The sequence below is a fragment of the Podarcis bocagei genome, assembly GCF_964188305.1.
Source record: "Podarcis bocagei genome assembly, chromosome: 14".
In the NCBI taxonomy this organism is placed as follows: Eukaryota; Metazoa; Chordata; class Lepidosauria; order Squamata; family Lacertidae; genus Podarcis; species Podarcis bocagei.
In genome coordinates this window covers 11,716,385-11,731,010 of record NC_138139.1, presented here as the reverse complement: position 1 = coordinate 11,731,010, position 14,626 = coordinate 11,716,385, and the positions used below count along the sequence as shown (strand labels likewise).

The following is a 14,626-nucleotide window of genomic DNA, read 5'->3' as shown; positions in this document are numbered from 1 at the left end:
CACTAGTGTGCCACGAGATGTTGCCTGGTGTGCCGTGGGAGGGAGGCGGGCGAGTCGGGCGGCGAGAGGCGAGGCGGCGGCAAGGAGAGGCCGCCCAGCGCGGGGCTCTCGCCTGGCTGCCTGCGTGGCGCTGACGTCACGGGGCTGTAACGTGCCCCACATAGGCACACGCGGGGCAGCGAGCGAGCTCCCTCCCACATCCCATCGCCGCTCTGCCGCACGCTAGCTCGCTTCGGCCGGCCTACTGGGCTGTCGCAGGCGGAAGGCCTGCGCATGCGCGAGGTTTTCGCGCCTTCGGGATTCCCTTCACGCCTTCCTCCTCCCGGGGCCTTGAGAGCGCGGGAAGCGGCAGCGCGAGACCGGCGTTGAGCCTGGCAGGTATTGTGCGGTGCTGGTGCCAATATGGTAAATATCCTTTGCTTCATTCTTGTCACATCACTCCTCGTTCTGACTCAGTCTCTTATGATCCTCAGTGCAATGGCAAAGGTACCTAGTAAATAGTAAGAGTGGAAAGAATTGTTCTATTGGAAAAAGTGACCATTTTAAGTTTTAGAATGACAAGCTTCAAGATTTGTATTTATTTATTCTGACATTTTTATACCTCAGTTTTTATTATCTTCTTAATAACAAAATATATAAAATAAAATGCAGAGAAATAAAAATCTCTCTCTCTCTCTCTCTCTCTCTCTCACACACACACACACACACACACACACACACACACACACACTGCACAGGAGTGGGACCAGGAGGAGGGACCCCTCCATAAATCTTAGCTGCCAGCCTGGCACATAGCAGGAGGGGTGCTCCAACAGGTATCTGAGTACCAAAAACACGCACAATCATTTCTGTTAAAAACAAAACCAGACAATGTAAAATACTTTGTGTTTATTTTATTCCTATTAAAGAGAATTACTTTATATATAGTCAATATAGGCACAGAGTTAATTTTTTAAACATTTTCTAATGGTGGTGTGCCTCGAGATTTTTTTCATGAAACAAGTGTGCCTTTGCCCAAAAAAGGTTGGGAAACACTGGTCTATTGATCCCTGTGCCACCACTGTGATTGCTTCCCCGCTGCCACCAACCCGTTTCTCTCGAGTCCAGACAGTTGTTAACATTAAACCAAATAAACAAGTTTATTTTATAAGCATTAACAAGTTTATGGTTTCAGATACTTTTTCTTGTCAGTTTCTTAATCTTAGTTTCTTTATCAACTGTGTGATGAAATATTTTGTGGGGACATTTGCAGGAGTGATTTGTTGATTTTGGTAGTGGGGGGTGTAGGATGTCTGCTGGAGGGGCAACCCCACCACCTTTACATAAATTCCAGTAAGACTGCATTTATGAATATTTATTCTATATTTGAGACCTTAAAATTCTTATAACAACATGCTGCATCTTTAAAGCACACCTGAGTCCTGTCTAGTCAAGTTGCGTGGGATCAATTCCAATCTGTAACCTCTGAGGATGTGGACAGGCTGCTTGGACGAGTGAAACCAACTACCTGTCTCCTTGATCCTTACCCATCCTGGCTCATAAAAACAAGCCAGGAAGGGCTGGGCGATGGGCTCTGCAGGGTGGTGAATGCTTCCCTCTAAGGGGGAGCCTTCCCAGACCCGCTGAAAGAGGCAGTTATTAAACCGCTTCTTTAAAAAAACATCTTGGGACCCAGCCAAAATGGCCAATTATCGCCCAGTCTCAAATCTTCCATTTTGTGGCAAGGTGATTGAGTGGGTGGTTGCTGAACAACTCCAGGCATGCCTGGAGGATGCGGACCATTCGCATCCCTTCCAATCGGAATTCAGGTCTCATCATGGGACTGAAACTGCCTTGGTCACGTTGGTCGATGATCTCCAGCGGGCTAGGGACAAAGGTGAAAGCTGTTTCCTAGTTCTGCAGGATCTCTCAGCAGCCTTTGATACCATCAACCATGACATCCTTCTGGACCGTCTAGAGGAGCTGTAGGAGCTGTTATACAGTGGTTCCGCTCCTTCCTCCTGGGCTGTGTACAGAAAGTGGTGTGTTCAGACCCCTGGGCTCTCACTTGTGGGGTGCCTCAGGGTTCCGTCCTCTCCCACATGCTTTTTAACATCTATATCAATCCGCTGGGAGAGATTATCAGGGGGTTTGGGCTGGGTGTTCATCAGTATGCGGATGATACCCAGCTCTACCTCTCTTTTAAATCAGAACCAATGAAGGCGAAGGTCCTGTGTGAATGTCTGGAGATGATTGGAGGATGGATGTCGGCTAACAGATTGAGGTTGAATCCTGACAAGACAGAAGTACTGTTTTGGGGGGACAGGGGGCGGGTGGGTGTGGAGGACTCCCTGGTCCTGAATGGGGTAACTGTGCCTCTGAAGGACCAGGTGTGCAACTGACTCACAACTGTCCATGGAGGCGCAGGTCAATTCTGTGTCCAGGGCAGCTGTCTACCAGCTCCATCTGGTATGCAGGCTGAGACCCTACCTGCCCGCAGACTGTCTTACCAGAGTGGTGCATGCTCTAGTTATCTCCTGCATGGACTACTGCAATGCGGTTTACGTGGGGCTACCTCTGACAGTGACCCGGAAACTACAATTAATCCAGAATGCAGCAGCTAGACTGATGACTGGAAGTGGCTGCCGAGACCATATAACACCGGTCCTGAAAGACCTACATTGCCTCCAAGCACAATTCAAAGTGTTGGTGCTGATCTTTAAAGCCCTAAACGGCCTTGGCCCAGTATACCTGTAGGAGCGTCTCCACCACCATTGTCCAGCCCGGACACTGCAAGAAGTGAGGTTACAGGAAACCAGGCAGAGGGCCTTCTCGGTGGTGGCGTCTGCCCTGTGGAATGCCCTCCATTCAGATGTCAAGGGAATAAACAAGTATCTGACTTTTAGAAGACATCTGAAGGCAGCCCTCTTTAGGGAGGTTTTTAATGTTTGATGTTTTATTTTTTTTTAAAATATTTTTATTGGGTTTTCACATTTTATATAAACACAAACAACACACATAACACCAAAACAAACATAAAAAACAACAAACATGAATAGTTCCCGAAAATCTTATTTTCTAACCCTAGTCCTTGACTTCCCCCCACCCCCTCCCCTGCATCCCTGTTCCCAAATTTGTGTCAGCAAGTTGGCATTTCTTCCGTCTTAATATTATTCCTTTTATAAAAAACAAAAATAAATTTTCCCTAAGTTGGACCCCAATTCTCTTCCCTCGATTTCTCATTTTTTCTTACATAATTTTCTTATTACTAAACCCCCTGGTCTTGAGTGTTGTTTAAATTTAAATACTTCCCTCCCTCCCATCCCCGCTTTGCGTCCTTTCCCAAGACATGTCCAAAATAACAGTTTTTAGCCTGGATTCCGCACATCCGAGGCTCTCAAATCTCTTTCAGTCCCTCTCCGCCAATTTTGTTGGTAGTCCTTTTTGTCAATCATCCAGTCTCGAAAGATTTCCTTAACCATCAATCCAATCAGTCCATAGTCTCTTCCCATATTTAAAGACAACTGCTGAGGAATTTCCACAAGGCCTAAGTCTTGGTGATAGTCAAAATCAAAGTCTATGTGGAGGCCCCAATTGTACTTCTTTATTTCGAGTTCCTGAATTCCATAAAGTCCCAGGGCCTCCACTTTCGTCTTCTGTATCTTTCGTGGGCTTAAAGTAGATTTAATCCAATAATCTCCTTGCTTGTGTTCTCCAGATGCCAGCTTCTGGTTAGTATTTTCCCAGATAACTTGTTCTCTTTCTTGTTTAGTCTTCTCCTCTTCTTTGTTTATAGTTTCGAATTCAGCTGTGGGTTCTTTCTCACTCAGGCCCTCATTACATTCAGCAGAACTACTTGTTTCCAAATCCAAGGTCGTCAATTGTTTACTCATAGCTGTAGTCTGCTCCTGTAAGGTTCCCACCAGTGAAAACATCCTTTCGATTTCTCTCAGTATCTTTCCACCCACAGCCATTGTAATTCCACAGAATTCCCCCTAGAGGGAATCTGGTTACTGAGTAATCTTTTCTCCAACAATCCTCTGTCCTATTATTGTTTCTTTGTTTCCCAAAGTTTTAGTTCAATTGTAACTCCTTTTAATCCGGAGAGGTCTTAAACAGCGATTTTTTTCACTATTAATAGTCCATTTGACAGCTTTTGACAGCTGTCAAATTCTGCTCCTCTATACAGGCTCCAAAGCAGGTCGCTCCCGGGCCCGGGAGGGAGGGTTGTTTGCCACAAAACAAAGACTCTTCCAACACTCCACTCTCCTGTTCAAATTTACCTTTCTAAATCTTGGAAGTTACTGTCTTTTTAAAACTCACCCTTTACAGGGTAGGCACTCCAGCTTAGCTCTTATTTCGTTGCTCTGGATCGTCTGCAAGGGGGTGTGTGGGGACTTCCTTTTGGCACACCCCCCGGTCGTCTCAAATTCAGAAGGTAAAAATTTTAAAGTTCAGTTCCAAATTACTCACGGGTTCTTTTTTCAGTCCGAATTTCAAGGAAGGAAGTCAGCGCTCTCCAGTTATGGCTCGCGGCTTCGCTCAGCGGCGGTAGCGGTCGACTCTCAGTGCCACGCCGTCCCCTGTATCCCCTCCGTAGCCTTTAAAAAGGCTCATTGCGAATCAGGGGGGGCGCTTAAGGCACCCGCCGAGTCTTCAGTCCGCAGGCTTCTGCGCCTGCGGTTTTTAAGGGTCCCCGTGTCGCCGGCACGGCAAAGACCCATCCACCGCTGAGCCGATTCCCTCCGGAGCTCGGAGGGAATCCGCCATTTCCCGATCGCGCCAACCCGGAAGTAATGTTTGATGTTTTATTGCGCTTTTAATTATGTTGGGAGCCAGATGGACACAGTATAAATAATAATAATAATAATATTATTATTATTATTATTATTAAAAACACAGAGAAATTGCAGCATGATTCAAGAGGGGTATCTCTATTTTTAGCAACAATAACCAAAAAGAGGGGGAGATTTATTTATTTACATACCGCTTTATATTTTTAATAAAAATCTCAAAGCGGTTTACAGCATATTAAATCAGTAAAACAATAGCCGCGTGATGTTCTTTCAGCCTTATGAGGAGCCTCTTCAGTGGGGCTGGTGAGTGTGGGCCTAGCCCCCTAGGCCAGGTGGAAAGGGCCTTGCGGGGAGCAGCCTTCACACTCACAGCCAGCCGATGTTCCTCCAGGATCATGTCTAGATTAGTTTAGCAAGAGGCAATAAAAATGTAATTCTGTGCTTGAGGCCTGAGAGCTCTTTTGTTTCTTAAAAGCGCATTTAAGAGGTGCACAGCAGCCTTTTGGGGTCTGGAGAGGCCCAGTATTCTAGCCCACCTCACCTGCTGGCAAGCAACTCACCTGAGGCCAGCACCTTCATGGGCTTCACACAGAGGTGTAGCTTGGGGGCTGGGTGAGGGGCTAGCCAGGGTTTTTGCCCTGGGTGAAACTTCCAGAGGGTGCCATTGAGGCTCCTAGCCTGTCCACCATTTGTTCTTCGGGCTTTGGCCAAAGAGAAACAGAGATAAAAGTGAGCAGTGTTTGCTAGCACAACCTTGCTGTCAGGGAACTGACATCGGAGCGAGAGGCGAAGGGGAGGCTCCCAGATGATGCTGGCGAAGGACCCAGCAGCAGGGGGAGAAACAGCTCAGTAGAGGGGGAAGCCAATCAGCGCAACACCAGGGATAAAGGGGGGCAGACGGGGGAATTGGAGAGAGGGCTCCAGGACTCTTCACTGGACATCAGTGAGGAGAGCCCAGGTCCTCCGCTACCCACACCTACTCTGCGCAGAAGACTCCCGCACAGTGAGAGGAGGAGGAGACTGGGTGTCAAACAACTTTTATGCTGGAAGAGGTTCAAGAAACGCCCACTGACAGATTCTGCCAGTGACTGAGGCAGCCACGATGAGAAGGGGCTGCGCAGTCAGAAAGGTTTAACAAGGCAAATTAACCGAGAAAGGCACCAGTTTACGCACGAGTAACTCATACCTATTACACTTGCCTTATTGGTTCTTCCTCTCAGCCCCCACGTTCCTCAGATAAAAGGTGTTTTCATGTAATAATACAATAAAGCACCAAACATGTTTTTAAAAAGATGCCTAGTGGTGAATGTGAGTGAGCAACCAGGTGGAGAAAGAAGGTTCCATAATACAATGAAGGCCCCCCCCCAAAAAAAACTTTAAAAAAACATTCAACCCATTGGAACGTATGATACACCATGACCAAATGATGGACCACTAGCCAACCAACTCCTGAAGAAACTGGTGAATTTAAAGGAGGTGCCAGAAACTGGACCACAGTCATGGCCTGCCTTATTTCCTTCAATACTCCAGAGGGGTGCAAAGTTGAGAGGATTTGGGGGAACTCTAAGCGGAGCCTAGATCCAGCTGCCTGAGCCTTCTGCATGGGTGTAAATGCAGATGCTTGGCAGCTGCCTGAAGTTGTCCAGGTGCCATGGGCCTGGCAGAGAGAGCATTCCTGGAGCCCAGAGCCCATTGGCTCCCATCCTTGGCCAGGCTCTGACCTCACAACCAGCTGTGGAATCCTGGGGAATGTTTTGTTTCCTAGGAGGCCAGGTGAGTTGCTTGAAAGGATCTCTGGCTAAGCTGAAAGCCCAGTCAGTTGAAGCAGTTAGAAGCCAGAAAGCAGCCATTCTTCTGTTCTTGTCTTGAAAGCTGTTCAGATGGATTGACTTTATGGACATCTTTGGTTTTCTACTCCCATAGCACAATGTGCCACTGGTTGCGCAGAAGGTAAAGTCATGGGAAAGAGGTGTTAATGCAGAATTGGTCTCCACAGTCACTTACGGACTCACTGTTAAAACTGTGTTCATGGTAGATAACCATACTTGGCTGTAAGTGATCGCCAAAGAAGAAGGAGGTCAGGAACACTGTTGTCATGGCTCCTATGGGAGAAGTTTCCATTGTTATATTGAAGACTGTTTTGTGCCGACAGGCCTATTCAGTTGTTTAATTCTCCCCTTTTTGATGAACTAGTCATTCTTGTGAGTATCGTATTTCTTAACAATATTCTATATTTTATTGTGTTTGCATATTTTGCTGTGTATCAGCTTGATATTTTATGTGAGTATATAGACTTTTATAAATGAATGAATGAATATTAGCTGACTTTTCCGATCCTAGAATCGTGCTTTTTACTTTGCTGTTGGGAAGCACAGACCCTCCAAGTGTTTAGTCCTATTTTCCAGGGACATCCCTGATTTAGAGAAGCCATCCCAGTTTCTGATTTGATCCCGGAATGACCCATTTTTCCTTAGGATGTCCCTTATTTTCATTGGAGAAATGTTGGAGGGTATGGAGTTATCTGACCCCTGAGCCAAGGAGATAAGTAATCACACAACCTTTAGAAGACATTTGAAGGCAGCCCTGTATAGGGAAGGTTTTTTTTAATGTTTAATGTTTTTATATATGTTGGAAGAAGCCCAGAGTGGCTGGGGCAACCCAGTAAGATGTGTGGGATATAAATAGTAAAATTATCATTATGGAATGGGACGCCCCTATTTTCATCGGAGAAATGTTGGAGGGTATGGGAACATAGGAATCTGACTACATTATTTGCTGGTATAAGCTGCAGCCATTATAGCTGGAACATATGACTGCAACCTCTCTGTTCACTCTAAAATAGCTAATCTACCATAAAAACAGTTGCTTGATTTGCTTTTTATATAATGGAAGCCGAGCACTGGTATTTTGTTTAGTAACATTTTCCTCTGCCTAGAGCTAATTGCTTTAATTTTAGCCACAATACAGTCTGGTGGATTATTATATAATTGTGAGTAGGAGTTGTTGCTCATTAACTAGGGCAAATGAGTGAAGACTGGGCTGAGGCTGACCCATGGGAATTAGTGATCCACTCAGTTAAGCCCAAGGTGAATTCCAGCCATCCAGCTAATTGACAGAACTAGGAAGTTACAGGTTGAAAAGTGTTTCAGAGGAACCACTCTTAGCAAAATACATATCTGCCAAAGCAAAACTTTCGTTGGGAATGCACCGTGCATGAAGAAAACCGAAATACGGAACAAAGTAACAGAAATTTTGCTCCCTGAGTAAGACAAATTCTGCAGCCTGAATAAATTGTGCATATATGTGTGTGTGAGAGCTTGTTCTGCATTAATAATAATAATAATAATAATAATAATAATAATAATAATAATATTTATTCCTCGGCTCAGGGTAGCTAACACCAGTAAAATTACAGTAAAATCATAATAGGAAAAAAACCAATTTAAAATACAGGTTATAATGCAATTTAAAATGCAGCCTCATTTTAAAAGTAGCCCATAGATCAAACCATAAGGCGAGGGAAACATAAGGGCCAGACTGAGTCCAAAGCAAAGGCCAGGCAGAACAGCTCTGTCTTGCAGGGGTAAACAGAATAAAACTTTTACTTGAGAAAATAAAGTTGTTCATAAACAGCATAGTTAAAGAGCATACACAGAGTGCTCATGGCAGCAGTGGCGTAGCGTGGGTTGTCAGCACCCGGGACAAGGCAAGTAATTTGCGCCCCCTAACAGGTAGGGGCAGAGAGCTGCGAGTGCGAGCGTGCCCCCCCAGATGTTGCGCCCGGTGTGGCCGGGCCCCCCTGCACCCCCCACGCTACGCCACTGCATGGCAGCTGACTCTTCACAGAGGCACAATCTTAGTTACTGATTTACTAGAGTCCTGGAGCCACTGTGTCTGCAACAACACAACACACACACTGGCTGAGACAAACGCACTGAGGCCCACAGAGAGGCTGGCTGCTTTTATAGGGAGAATGAGGATGAGTCACAAGTCACAGTGACTTAACAGTTTGCTGTTCACAGTTAGCAGTTAGCAGGTTTGAATGATTTTGTAGGCCTTGTAGGCCTTACTGCTTCTGCTCTCAAGAACCTTTGTCTCATGACCCTATTCACATCACTGCTTAGGTATGAAGTGCCTAGGTGGCCTTTGGCAAGTCACCAGTTCTCAGTCTCTCTTGCGGGTCCAGGCATTGTGCTCTCTAGTCCCCAAGCTGCAGACAAATAAAGGACTGGTTTGGATTGAAACAAACTTTATTGAATGCAGATGAAAGAGGTTTGGCTTGGGCATGGGGCAATCAAAATACTTCTGGCCCGCCCACTGGAAGCAACACTTAGGCCAATATTAGTTCCTAATACTTGGGGGCGAGGGTGGCGCTGTGGTCTAAACCACCGAGCCTCTTGGGCTCGCCGATCCAAAAGTTTGAATGCCCGTGGCTGGGTGAGCTCCCGTTGCTCTGTCCATAGCTGTCAATGTTCAGATTTGAAAATAAGGGATCAGCAGCCTTGAAAATAAGGGAGCAGCCAGCCTCACCTGTACCGGGGACAGCCTAAGGGGTATATAACAATGCTGGAAGCAGCGGGAAACGGTGCTGGAATAAGGGAATTTCCTGCCAAAAAAAGGGAAGGTTGACAGCTATGGCTCTGCCCCAGCTCCTGCCAACCTAGCAGTTCGAAAGCACACCAGTGCAAGTAGATAAATAGGTACTGCTGTGGCGGGAAAGTAAACAGTGTTTCCATGCGCTCTGGTTTCCGTTATGGTGTTCCATTGTGCCAGAAGCGGTTTAGTCATGCTGTCCGCATGCTCCGGAAAGCTGTCTGTGGACAAACGCCGGCTCCCTCGGCCTGAAAGCGAGATGAGCGCCACACCCCATAGTCGCCTTTGACTGGACTTAACCATCCAGGGGTCCTTTCCCTTTTCCCTTTTCCTAAGACTTACATCAAATAGGGTGACCACCGCAGGGACCGCTGTCTGGGGGAGTGCCTTCAGCCCTGGCCCCGCCTGAGCACACGAACATGACCACTCCCCACCCCCCGGTCCCTTTAACGGGATACCCCAGCATTTGGAGGGGCAGGCAGAGACTATAACCTCCCCTCCATCCAAAACAAAGGATTGCCCCAATGCCCAACCCAGTTGTGACAATTGCTAGGAGGTAGGTGTTGTAAACAAAATCTGCCCTTTTTCCCTTATGGGGTATCCAAGAGCCCATATAGATTCCTTACATGGGTTCCCTATTGGTAGGAGAAAATAACAGAGGCCAACCAGAGAATATTGAGAAGCAAAGCAGCTAGTAAGCCTGATCTTTATTGAACTGTTGCAACAGGGTGCTCCCCTCACATGCAGGAGGACGGAGGAGGACCCAGAACCAAGGTGTGCCTGCCCTTATATAGACATTTTAAGTTCCCTGCCCTGGAGCTCATAACCACTCCTCCATACATAATACATACATCACAAAAAGGGTGTAACCCAAGACGACCCCCCACCTACAAACATCATACCTACATCACAGAAAAGGTGGTCTACAACAGAAATTTGAATGTTGTTCTTTTTCCTGTCTGCCAGGTTATCTGATAATGCCTTATCTGATTGCCTTTCCTGGTAGTCTGTCACCCTTTGAAATGGTGATTACTAAACTCCTGTAACAAGAAAGGTTTTTTTTACCTCCTCCCTCCTTGCAGAGAAACATTGGTTTCAGGACTGTATTCCTGTGCTGCTCCAGACATGTTGTTTGCTTGGTACATTTATGATACTGTAGCCACAGCATAGTCCTTAACCACCGGTTTGAACCGGGGGGGGGGGGCAATGAGGGAAAAGTAGGTAGGCCCCCAGGTGATGGCTGCTTAAATGGCCAGGGAGCGGACCCAAGGGAAGCCTTCCTTCTCCATCTGCTCTGTGCCTCGGCCCAGCCCTTATCCTAATCTGCATCCCCAATTGCCAATCCAGAATACAGGCTAGGATCCGGCTTCTGATAAGTGATGTGGGCTTACATCCTGCCCCTATCTGGATGGGGCTCCGATGCCACGATTCCCTCGTCGGGGCCTTGGAGGAGCCTCTGCCGTTCTACAACACTACTGTATCTTAAAGGCTTAGCGGACTTCTCTGATCTACAAAATGGGAACAATGGTAAAGGTAAAGGGACCCCTGACCATTAGGTCCAGTCGTGACCAACTCTGGGGTTGCGGCGCTCATCTCGCTTTATTGGCTGAGGGAGCCGGCGTACAGCTTCCGGGTCATGTGGCCAGCATGACTAAGCCGCTTCTGGCGAACCAGAGCAGCGCACAGAAACGCCGTTTACCTTCCTGCGGGAGCAGTACCTATTTATCTACTTGCACTTTGACGTGCTTTTGAACTGCTAGGTTGGCAGGAGCAGGGACCGAGCAACGGGAGCTCACCCTGTCACAGGGATTCGAACCGCTGACCTTCTTATTGGCAAGCCCTAGGCTTAGTGGTTTAACCCACAGCGCCACCCATGTCCTGGGAACAACAGTAATCTTCCGCAAAAGGCTTGTGAAGATGAATGAAGTCAACGGTCTAAAAGCGCATAATGGATAATGAGGTTGATACTAACCTGAAGCAAATAAGAAAGAGCCAGGACACCAGAAGAATAACCTGAAAAATCCGTGGATTTTCATATTGTTTTGCTACTTTTGATGGCGTGAAAGGCACCCGAGAAAAATTTACTCCATTCGGATATCCTTCCTGGAGTTATCTGGTGAATGAAGCTACAGCTATAGAAGGTTCCCATCAATTCTTATGATGATATTGTGGGTTTTATATGCTTTTTAAAAAAGATATAATTTCAGAAAGAGAATAGTGGGGGGTATTTGGGTAGTGGTAATGTATGAATTCTGTATAACATTGTATGCTTTGCATTCATTATATATTCTAACTATGTATAGTTTTAACTACTTCAAAGACCAAAGACTGCAATCTTAGGCAAACTTTTCTGTAGGGTTGCCATATTTCAGAAAGTAAAAACCAAGACACTCCGAAAGTGTCCTTTTTTTTTAGGAAGACCCCAAAATTTTTGAGCTTTTTCTTTTAAATGAAAGTGTTTTTTCGGTTTACTTGCCAAAGGTCCAGGCCTTCCATAAATTCCCCCGGACGTCACTTGCGTATTTGAAATCCCAGTAGTGTCCAGGAAATCCAGGACATATGGCAGCCCTCTTTTCTAGAAATCAGGGTTGGACTAGATGACACTCAGGATCCCTTCCAGCTCTACATTTCTATGATTCTAACTCTTCTTTATTCTCCCAGGGCTAAAATATATGATTTTAATGTTGAAGCACTGTTAAGAGTCTATGTAGTTTTTAGTTATTCTAGTAATTTTTATGCTGCAATATGTTGTTTTGTGATAATAAAAAGTACAATGGCCAGTACCACTCATTCGCTCGTATAATTTCCATTCCTTTTCCTCAGAGGAACACGTGTCTTGCAGCAATTTCCACAGCACTCCAAAGACTGGAATTTGCATTTCCTTCTCCAAACAGAATCTTGGAACTGCCGTTCAAGGTTTTTCTAGTCCTTGAGGAGGAAAGAGAAGCTAATTATAATTATACTACATTGGTTATGATGTTTTATTTATGATCTGTACTTTGTGTTTTTTATAGCTTCTTATATGTTGCTCTGGACTTCCTTGGGAGAAAGTGATCTAGAAACGTAACCAATAAATAATAAGGGCTGTAGCCCATGTCAGGCATACTTAAGAGTAGACCCACTGGAATTAGTTGGCGAGAAAAAGTGGGGTCTCTTAGATTCCGTGGTCCTACTCTTAGTAGAACTTAGCTGGCTACAACCCTAAACAATTTAAACCACATCCAAACCACTTTAACAGGCATGACTTCCCTCAAAGAATCATGGGAGTTGCAGTTGACCCCTCACAGAACTACAATTCCCTTGATTTTTTTGGGAAAGAAGTGTGCTTTAAATGTATGGTGGGTGTGACTGTAGTTAATAGTTATCTACTCTAAGGCAGGTTTTACTTCCAGCTTCAGATCCCCATTTATGTTCTGGGACAGGGCCAAGCCTTCGCAAAATTCCTCACATCCTGTCTGCCATGCAGAACACTTCCTTATACTTACTTGCACAACTGGAAAATTTGTTCACATCATTTCAATAGTCTGGAAGCTTTGGGATGTAAGCACAGTAAGAAGCACCCCAGTGCATCTAGGGATGGTGTTGTCATGACAACCAGGCATTTTACTCTTCCCCCTTTGCATTATTCAGGCACCAGAGCACTTAAAGTGTTGATTCTTTCCCCTCCATTTCCTCCATCTTAATATTGACTGACTCTTAACTCTTTGAAAAAGGCAGGTAAACTAGGGACAGCTACCACAGATTATTCTGCTGCATATTTACTGCGCTGGCAAAAAACATCAGGGAGAATGGATCAGAGACCACAGCGGTGATGTGAGCTGTGCTGTCTTACTGAATATAAACATGAATCTGAACATTTATACTTTTCTGCCATATACCTCTACATGCTGTTTGAACTTAAAGGCCTGTGATCTTCTGATCTGGCTGTCCTGACTCCAACCACAAAACAGACGTCTCTCGTTTTTTTTCTGTCAGGATGCAAAACTTGGGAGTGTATGTTCAGCACACAAAATCTCTCACCTGGGTGATTCATGTTTACTCTAGCTGTTTGCTAAGGACAGGTTGTTCTAGCTAACATGCTGTTGTTAAGAAACTGGAAAGCTCTCCTCATGTCTTATACTGATAAAAGGTCTGTTTGAGGACAGGCAATGTGAATCTGGACTAAGTAGTCTCTTAGATAAAGAGTTGAGGACTCTTCTACCACACGTGCTAGCTAATAAATGAGGAGGCTGGTCAGCAGAAAGCATCGTTCAAGCTTTTTGCAGAAAAATATGCTTATTGTTATTTCAGTGGCAAAGGCAGCTACTCCTTTCTTTGCTGCCACCTTTTGTTTGGAGAAAAGTAATAATAATAATAATAAATTTTATTTATACCCTGCCCTCCCCGGCCAAAGCCGGGCTCAGGGCGGCTTACACCAGTAAAATTACAATGGAAACATAATGGGGGGGGGGGGACAATTTAAAATACAGGTTAAAATGCAATTTAAAAAGCAGCCTCATTTTAAAAGTAGCCCATAAATCAAAACTGTAAAGGGAAGGAAGACATAAGGGTCAGACTGAGTCCAAACCAAAGGCCACAGCACTATCTTGCAGGTCCTGCAGAAAGATGTCAAGTCCTGCAGGATCCTAGTCTCTTGTGACAGAGTGTTCCACCAAGTCGGGGCCAGTACTGAAAAGGCCCTGGCCCTAGTTGAGACCAATCTAACCACCTTGTGGCTCGGGACCCCCAAAGTGTTATATGTGAACCTTAAGGTCCACCGCGGGGCATACCAGGAGAGGCGGTCCTGTAGGTACGTGGGTCCTAGGCCGCATAGGGCTTTAAAGGTCAAAACCAGCACCTTAAACCTGACCCTGTACTCCACCGGGAGCCAGTGTAGCTGGTAAAGTACTGGATGAATGTGATCCAAAAGAGCAATCCAAAAGCCATCTTGGCTTTCTCAAAGACTCTCAATATTTCCTCTGCCTCCTTAATCCCCCTTGCCTGAGAACACATAGGCAGAGAGCAATCAGGGGGCGTTCCTGAAGGGATTCCTCTCCTATATCTATGAACCTCCTTTGTATTACGTAATTGTCACTGTTTGCCCAGATGCTCCGCATTGAGGGATGTCTGAGAGCATCCTGATTGTCTTATCAAATGCTAATGTTTTGTGTAAACTGTGTCTGGAACTATGTTGTTGTTGTTGTTTAGCCGTTTAGTCGTGTCTGACTCTTCGTGACCCCCTGGACCAGAGCACGCCAGGCACTCCTGTCTTCCACTGC

The 14,626-nt window shown here is 45.7% G+C and overlaps 1 long non-coding RNA gene across 1 annotated transcript; it reads left to right on the top strand.

Moving 5' to 3' along the window:
- Positions 1-6,427: 6,427 nt before the first annotated feature.
- LOC308573317 lies at positions 6,428-12,356 on the top strand. The gene is made up of 2 exons (XR_014002029.1): positions 6,428-6,725; positions 12,192-12,356. It is a non-coding gene; the product is annotated as an uncharacterized lncRNA (long non-coding RNA).
- Positions 12,357-14,626: the final 2,270 nt, after the last annotated feature.